Here is a 9,660-nt window from a genome sequence, read left to right as displayed (position 1 = left end):
TTCTGGAAGAAAAGGGAGCTGACTCAGTACGTGCAATTGAGTTCTCAGAACTGTCTCTCCCAGGAGCAAAACAGGTTATGTGAGAACATGACCTTGGTGAGCTGTGCTAATGACTATGATTTACAATTCCAGGCTTTTGTCTCAACTAGAGAAACAGAGGAGACAAAATGCCTTTAAAAACAACCCAAATAACACCGAACAAAGTGCAGACGCAGTTTCAAAATTTTACAGTGAGTAACTAGGTGATCACTAGCTAAAGTACGTCCATTTTTATCCCAAGCTGGCATAAGCATGAAAGCTTAATATATTAAAACCACACATTTTTTTGTTTGTGGAAGGTCTCTGTGAATACCTGCGCTGTCGTGTTGTCAGCTGACAGCTGGCTGCACAGGAACGCAATGGTCCTTGTCCACGCTGAGTACTGAGCATATCGTGTCCTTCCCGTGCTGAACTGGCTAGCACGGACAAGCCCAAAATGCGTTTTGTGAGTAAAGTTATAGTTCGAGAGGACAAATTCACGTTCGTTGTCTTCTTGCCAAAGGTAATGGATATTCGGACTGGGGGTAGAACTTCTTGGAACGGGTTGTCTCCAGAGAGGTCAGTATTCAGGAGGAAATACTGCTCATGTTTCAGCTGGATCACCCTTTCGGGACTCAAGATTTCTTTGAGTTACGATGTTCTCCTGCAAATGTAATAGATTTTCGGTCTCCTAAGGGAAAGATTTAAGGGAACAATCCCTAAAAAATATTCACTGCACATACAAAGTATTTGTTGTTTCTAATTTTTATAGACATTTGCATATATTCTACTTTCATTTCTTAGAAATGCTCATGTCTTAGAAATGTCGGAGGAGAGAAGAGGTATGGAATGCAGTACTTTGAAGAACACGCATATGATCCATTAGCTGATGAAGCAAACATTTTGCAGTGCTGCAGATCACGGTACACAGATGTCCTCTTTACGTGCTGTTAAGCAAGCGTGGTTGTAGTCTTCCTCACGCGGGAACTGTCTTCCTTAATCTTAATCCTTAATTCTAATCCTTAGACCTTTCCTGTGTCAGGTGAGGATGAATGCTCCATGTGCTCCCAGATATTACCGGCCTATTTTCCCTAAACCCAAACCACCCTACATCTGAACTCCGAGTGTTGTATTACTTTAATCATCAAAGAGATCGCACTGTCTTCAGTTATTTATGCCTTCTTAGATTTACTCCAGAATAATGCCAAGGCGTAGGAGGATTATAAGATCATACTTTCATTATTGCACCTTCAGCTATGAATTCTTGAATGAGACCTTTCTCTTAAATCCTCCTGTCTTTATTCTCCGCATATTTTCTTTTTATTCTCCGTATATTTTCTGATTTTACTTGTTACTGTGAGCGCTCAGGTCTATATGCTTTCTAATGCTTTCTACGTGCTTTTTAGGCTTTCTAATGTGTTTTCTAATATGCTTTTCTAATACAGAATAGAATGTTGGTGTGTATTTAAGCATTTTAGTATTTGATTTAGAATTTATTTTTGTTTTTAAACCAGTGATCCCTTTGTCTGGTATTGCAGTGAGACAGCCCTAAAATGTATTGAATTTTGCAGCTACTCTTTATTAGGCATATAAAATCTAGCTGCTAGCGAAGTTCTGTTTCATTGCCTGCTGTTTCTGATACCAGATTTTCGATATCTAAGTAATTGCTATGCAGCAAAGGAGTATGTCCATCAGCCAAAACTTAAATAAACCTCCTCTTATCATTACTGAGGAGTAACTTCAAGAGCGAAGGTTCCCTTAAGCGGTAGGTTGTATGGATTGTCTGATGCAATCGGTAAGGAACGATGTAAACGTATAATTGAGCAGATCTGACATTCTGCTCAGCATTGCCCAGAAGAACCCGAGGACATGTAAGCCCCTGAATAATCCCTGTTTTTACACGTGTACAAATGTCATAAATGAGGCTTTAAGAAAACAGTTAACTTCTTTTCCCCTCCCACCCACTACCAGCACGTCTCAGGTCTACTGCTCCGCCGCTGCGTAGCTGCAGGGTCTCCGAAGTGCTCTGCAGAAGCGTGACGGACAGACCGCACTGAACACAACCAACCGTTGCCTTGCAGGTGTCCAGCAGCAGACAGCCGGGCAGTGACCAGCACGGCCTGCAAAGCTGGACACCTCTGCTATATCCCTAGCTTTTTGAAGGATCCCCTATTTGAGCTTAGTGAAATCAGCGGGATGGCTGCCCTTCCGCATCTCTGGCAGGGGGAAGGGAGTTGTTCCCTCCTATGCAAAGCACACTGAAAGCCATTCTTTTGAAGCTTCACAATTTTATTGAAGCAGTGCTGTACTTCACTGCAAAGGAAATCCAAGTGTGTTCTAATTTTTGCGGACTAAATTTCACAGGTATTAAAATGATTGATTTGTTACGCCAAAATGAAATCAGATGCAGGTGTTAGGATTCAGACAACCCTGGATTCAAAATCTATTTCATGTACGAATGCATAATGCGGTTTGAATAACCAGGCTCTGAGTGTGTTGATCGACAGCACCTTGGTGTCTGCGAGTCACAAAACACTTGAGTTTTACACACCAGGCCTGGGACTTAGTGCAATAGCCTTCTTTCTCAAAAGGTATACTGTACTTTTGGTTCTCACACATCACGAGATAGACAGCGCGAATTCCTGTTTGTATATAGAATTCACCTTTGTCTTTCTAGGAATAACTTCTCTATAGTCAGATGTTCATCTTCTGATGAACCTGCAGTGTATGCATCCATTGCTTGACCGATTTCACAGCTTGCTTCATAGTTTAGGCGGGACTCTAAATCCTTTCACTCCTACCTTTATAATTCTGTATTAATTTCCAGTATAAATTTAATTCATTTTCAGTATAAATCAATCCAGTACTGTTACACTTAGTCACAACTTTGTGTCTGAAATTTGGTCTGCTCTGAAGCATCTTTGATACTCATCTTCACCTAATATCCCAGAGAAAGAAAATGCATTCATTCACCCTCTTTCTGCTTCTCAGCTTGGAACTTTTCCTGCTGGTTAGGATCCTCAGATTTGAATGTTGGAAGTAACGTTAGACAAATATGATGGGGTAGTAGCGACTTATTTCATGAAACGGTTGAACAGCCTTAGACCCTCTCAAGACAAAAAAGCGCACTGCGAATGTGAGGGAGAAGTTCCACCACGAATGTGGTTTGCACAGGAGACAGGTAAATGGGGGACCTTTTCCCAGAACGCGTCTCGGGTACATTCAGGCACCTAATTAAGTCATGGTGTTTCCCGAACTGCTAAATACTCGGTAGTTTACCTCAATTTTCTCAAATAACCCCAAAAATCCGACTTGCACAAAAGCCGGAATTTAAGCTTCTGTTTTGGAAGCCCTTGGCCACGTTTGTTTCCTGGTTGAAGTCTTAGACTGTAAAATGGTTTTGCTTTATGCAAACATTGCACAGTAGTTGACTAAACAAAACCCATTAAATAAAAGCAAAGTATCAGAATCCTTTGCAGCGTTCACCTGCTACAGCAGGAAAGCACTCTTGGGTCGTTTTAGCCACTCACTGTTGCATTACAGGCTTTATAACTACCGGCTCTATCTGTAACACTGCATCTTTACCGCGTTTACTTATTCAGAATTGCAGAAGAAAGCAAGTCTGTCCCAGGCAGTGGCTTTTTCCCTTCTTCCTTCTCAAAGACCTGGTGGGCACAGGGTAATCCAGACAAATCTGGTGAGGCTTACTATGGTGGTCTAAAAAACAAAAGGGCTCTGTGGCCGGTGCTGCTTTAATGAAGAAGCAATCTTAAATCTGTGCTGTGCCCAGGAGAGCCGAGGCTGGAAGGGGTGTCGGTGGACTGGGCTGCCGCATGCCCAAAGCATCCGTGCCCACGGAGCAAAGCCCGGGCAGCCGCTGGTGCACGAGCAGTGTGGAGGGCTCAGACGTGGACGCGGACCTGGGCTTGGACGTTTCTGTGGTCTATTTGATGATTAAAGTGTATTGTAAGACACTGGTCGCTCAGGACATCGCTGTCGCTGGAGCCCATAGGGATCACCTTTTTTCTGCAGGCTCGAGCCACTGTTCATTGTTCGATGCTTTTGATTCCTCTTGGCTGCCTTTGACGCCGTCAGCTCCACTATAACGTTTCGTTGGCCTAGGAAAAGACAGGCAGCTTTTGAGCAAGACAGTTCAAGAGCAGAAATAAATTCTATTTTTAATCCTGCCTCTGATTTTCCATGGGTGACACAATTTCTCATGGTATGGCGGTTCCGGGGTGCGGCAGTGTTGCAGAGCGCGCCTCGCAGCTTGTTTTACAGATCCTAACCCACTTATGTGCCTTCCTCTAGTTGGAAATTTCAGTTTTGGGGGGTTATCACACTATTAATACCTGAATGGCACTCTGATTTATCGTGCTAGGTTGGCAGTATATCTGTGGGGGGGGGGGGGGGGGGGGGGGGGGGGGGGGGGGACCTCGCAGCTTGTTTTACAGATCCTAACCCACTTATGTGCCTTCCTCTAGTTGGAAATTTCAGTTTTGGGGGGTTATCACACTATTAATACCTGAATGGCACTCTGATTTATCGTGCTAGGTTGGCAGTATATCTGTGGTATGAGAAAATGCAAGAGAGGAATTTAAAGAGGTACTCAAGCATTAACAAAGCTGAACTGTGTCAAGTGGTGATAAATTTTACACTATACCCTTGATCACCTTATTATTAATGTCATCAATCTCCCTCTGTGAAAAGTGGCTCTGGGCATGACCATATTACCAAATGTTCTACTAAATAATTAATCATTTGGGGCACGTTGCCAGAGTTTGCTGCTTTCCAATTTAATCTTAGCAACTTACTCATTTGTTCCTTTACTTGGAAACAAAAAGCTTCATGGATAAAAATGAGTCAAATGCACTGATATGTACGCGGAGACTGTTTAGCATTGAAACCTCATGCTGCTTGCTCTAGAAATGTTTTTCCATCTTTTAAAACAACACCCCAAAATTAACAGTTCTGGGAATGATCACTTCGGGAACACAAGCTGTTTCTGCTGCCAGCACCCGCATCCCAGCTGGCTCTCTCTGCCCCTTCAGTGTTAGCTCAGCCCTCCCTGCGTTTTAAGAGGGCATTCAAAATGCCACACTACCAGGATATCTTCAGAAATAGAATATTACAATGCCAGTTTGATTCTTTAATTAAAAACGTCCAGGGACACGAGTCCCTTTGTTGAACTGGTTATTGTTTGTAGCTAAAGCAAAATAAATTCTAAGCAAACAGTTTAAAAACGTTATCTTCATTTTAGTTAAAATTAATTTAATTTAGAGTAATGATGTATTAATTCATAGTGTCCAATTATTTAATGAGTCATGGAGGAAGTTTGCTAATTACAGAGTCATTTATTTCTTGCAAGTTTGAAGGCTACAATGAAATATCTTCTATCCAGACCACGAGCTTTGTCCTACCCAAGCCCTCCTTTAATTGTCTCTGTTATTTCATGTAAGAAGTCAGTCTGGGTTTAGTTTAACCATACGTACCTTCTTGAAGTACTTAATTTTGTTTGTGTCCCTCCGGGGATTTTTAGCTAAAAGCTCTCACGTCTGCCGTATCTGTGACGCTGTTGGCTTTCTTCCCCCTCTAGCTTCTTCCCGAGTATCAGGAGGCAGCAGCCTGCTCATCAAAGATTAATGCCAACCTTCCACACATATTTACCCGTCCATAGACTCTCCTCTTTCAGTGTGGCTCGTAGTTTTGTTTTTATTAATTCCCACTGGATATTAGTTAGAATTGGCCAAATAGAACATTGGCTTTCTGTTCTCTTTCCTGATGAGTCAGTTGACTGTACTTCCAAATCAGTATTTTCGTAAGATCACTTGCAATCTTCCCTGCTATTTACTACTTGCTATTCATTCTGTTGCTGATCAAAACATATGGTGGCGGGTTTTTTTTTCCCCTTGACTGGATGCCTGAAACTTTTTAAAAGGGAAAGTGAGAATAGTTAATGAGCTTTTCCTTCTGGATATAAAAAAAAAAAAAAAACAACAAGCATTTTTGAATACATGAATGTGGTTAGAGGGAGCCATGAATGTTTTCACAGATACTCCCTCCCTGCCTGAATGCTCTAGGGTGATACAAGAACTTCTTTCCTGCCTTTAATTGTGCTATTGTGCCTTTTGATTTAAAATATAAATCAGCTACTATTTTAACTTGTCGTTTCCTATCATTGTGTGTAGCTTGTATAAGAAAGGTCACTGTCTCCCACAGTCGCTGATGTATGTGTCTTGCGCAGTTTACATTTCCAATTATAAACGTAGGTTATCAATCATTTTATAGCTGACTATTGTGTCTACCATAAATCCCCAAATTCTTTGGTTTCCCTACGGGATACTCAGCACAGACTCATACAAGAAAAGTGTTGCAGTGTAAATGACACATTACACCAGTATCTTGCAAAGCCCTGCTCTGTAGAAAACTACATTTACGCAAAAAGGTGCGGTAAAATCCCTGCTAACATGAAAAGCTTTGCCTATGCTGTATGTAAACATCAGGAATCTATAAAGAAGCTCAAGAAAATACCGAATACATGTAGGAATCTGTTTAAATCAATATGTTGTTGTTTGTGTATATATATTTTTAAACCTTAGGTGTCTCGAAATTTGAAGCTGCTTAATCGGTGTGGGCTGCGGATGATGTTTCACCTCTGATGGTGAGCTGAATTAGGAGCCACAGGGACTGCCAGGGACCAGGCTCTCCGGCCTGGCGTACTGTCTCCAGCAGCCGCCAGCACCAAACGGCACAGGGGAAAGTTTAAGAAATGCCACTGTAGACTAATGGATTGAACAGAGTTTAGTCTTAGACTAAAGTCTAACTTTAGTTAGTTTAGAACTAACTAGGATTCACTAGTTAGTTCTAAATATTTTTGTTGTTATTTGAATGGCTTACTCCTATCTAAATTATCTTCAGATATGGAATGCACTGGACAGCTTTTTGGGACATAACAAATGCTCTGCGGTGAATTGTCTGACACGCGGTCCTGCACACAGGAAGATCCTGGCGGGCTTGGACAGTTGGTATTTGCAGGGCAATGAAAGTACTTGAGCTGCTTTAGTGTCTGTAGCAAGCTCCGCAGTAACAGGCACGGAGTACCAGTTTGGATAACGTAGCTGTTATCTCCCTCCAGACAAAGCCAGTCAGAACTGGGGGACATCAACACCAAAAGCCTTACAATTTTTAAAAAAAACATCTTGCTGGGGTGGTATGTCATCATGAAGTCCTCATTTACGCTGAAGACTATTAGGGATGCAGCCAATAGCTGTGTCTATTTGGAATAAACATAGCCAGTTACACAGTTCGTTAGCTTTTGGATTTCAGGTAACTCAAAAGTTCAGGCAAACTTAAAACATGCACATTGATGCAGCCTGTAATAAAGGCTGAAATACAAAGTTTACAACAAATCTGTATTTGGAGTTCAAGTTTCTTTGGAATCTCCTCATAAAACTCGACAGTATTCAGATCTAGCAGTTTAGCAAGGGTCATATTTAATTTCAAGTTGTGGGTTCCACGCGTTTCTCAAAGTGAGGCTTTTGCCAAGGTATTTTACTGCTCAGTCGCTGGTGACTACCTGGGAGCAAACAAGAACAGGGAGTTCAACGTGAGATCCGATGCTGAGCAGATGAGCTCTGCGCTGTCCAGTGCTCTACCTCCCATCTTCCTTCGTGTGAAATCGCTTTTTGTAGTTTTATCCTGAACCTTCCTCGCCTTGAATGAAATGTGAAAGATTGATGACGCAACTCTAGGACTCCTTTCCTTGTGCTAATATTCACATTGTATTTATTAAGTTGACGCTGTCTGTACTGATGTAGGTGAATCCTTTGGCAGAAAGCCATCCGAGTTCTCTCCTGTTGCAGAAATGCCTACATCTTCCATCTTTGAAAAATGAGTTTCTTCTCCTTCCAAGTCTGCTTATCCCTTTTCACTTTTTCCAGCGAGTGTGAAACTGTTTTAAATATAACCTCTCCATACTTCTATCCGTATTTCAGTTAGCAGCACTTTTGCTTGGGTAGCTCGTGACCTTTATAGCTCAGATAACGCCTGCGAATGATGTTTTCCTGCTTTCAAGAACTGTCAGTGGCCATCTCTTCTGTTCCAGTTCTAAACACTTGCAAGTGTTTTTCCCAGTAACCGAGGTGACCGACTTGGTCTTTGGATTAGAAGTAGGTACCCTGTTGATTTGCTTCTAGCGCGAGTCCGTACATTCCCTGCCACTCAAGGGCTCTGCAGATGACCACAGATGCAACCAGCGCTTCTTCTTCTGAAACGTGGTATCTGTGAGGGGAAGGGAGGACGGACTGTTTGTGGGACATACGCCATGTGCGGTGCTCGGCTGTGTAGTTTATAAATGGTACAAAGTAACTCACTGCCTGACGATCTGTAGGTAAGGTTGTGCTCAGACTACTGCCCTTAGCGTTTCAGTCCTACTCTCCCCTTCCTTGTGCCGTGCCGCTCAGATCGCTGGGCTCTTTAGTCCTACTCTCCCCTTCCTTGTGCCGTGCTCAGATCGCTGGGCTCTTCGGCCCTAAGGGCTGTGTGAGAGGAGCACTCGACCTGCGCGTGCGGAGGAAAACAACCCTTCTGGCAATGGTGGCTGCCACCACTGCAGCTACAACCACACAACCCGCTGTAATTAAATTTTTCTTCTGGGCTTTGAAACCTTCTTCCCGTATGTTGCTTTTATTTTACTTTTCTTTGGCAGGTGCTCATCTATTTTTGTCTTTCAGTATTGTATTATGCTGGTTAAATTAAAACCTTTAATTCTGAAGGAACATTTGCAGGATCTGGATGAGTCAATATTGATAAAAGAGGTCCTCAGTAATTGTTAAATAGGAACCTAGCCTCGAGCAGTACTAACCAAAACTTGCTCCAAGTGACGCCAGCTTTGATGATGGGCGATGTGAAATGAGCGGTCTTTGTTCGGTTCTGTCAGCAGAGATCCACGTCACAAACCTCTGCGGCAACTGCCACTAATGACACCTTCATTTAAAACCTCAAGCTCGGTAAAATCTTAACGGCAACCTCAAACTCTGAAGCTCTTTCAGCATTTTAAAGCAACGACGAGCAGCTAGGCAGGCGGAGGAGGGCAGCTCTCCCCAGCACGCAGGGGTAGGGACCGGCTCTCCGGCGCGTCGCCTCACCCCGGCCTGCGTCCTCCAGAGCTCCCCGGCGCACCCCGACACCTGCGGGGGGTGCCCAACCTCGGGCTGCCGTGGGTGCCCCGGTCACAGCCCCGGCGTACGCCTCTAGCCGCCCGCTCCCCCTGCGGCTCCGACTGACTCTTCAGAAGGAGCTCTGGAAGTTCCAACTCTTCACCGAAGTTGATCAGGAGGCTGGTCAGAAACACGCGTATTCGCGTGCGTCAGGGCTCCAGCCAAAATCGGGCAACAGTGCATATTGCTGCACCCGAGGCAAAATTAACTGTTTCCATTATCCAGACACTCCTGCAGTTACCCATCACTGCGGGAGCTCCTGTCAAAGTAATGACATTACTGGCGGACTAGAGGTAATTAACAGGCGTTTTTAATAGAGATGAACGACACCCGGACTCAGGCAGGAGGAGGCCGGGTCATTTCCAGTGGCGGTGATCCCGGCAGCCCCCGCCTAGGGCTGGCCGTGCCCCGGCCCCGGAGGCCG

Source organism: Aptenodytes forsteri, unplaced genomic scaffold, assembly GCF_000699145.1.
Source record: "Aptenodytes forsteri isolate BGI_AS27 unplaced genomic scaffold, ASM69914v1 Scaffold1, whole genome shotgun sequence".
NCBI lineage: Eukaryota > Metazoa > Chordata > Aves > Sphenisciformes > Spheniscidae > Aptenodytes > Aptenodytes forsteri.
This window is presented reverse-complemented; position numbering follows the sequence as displayed.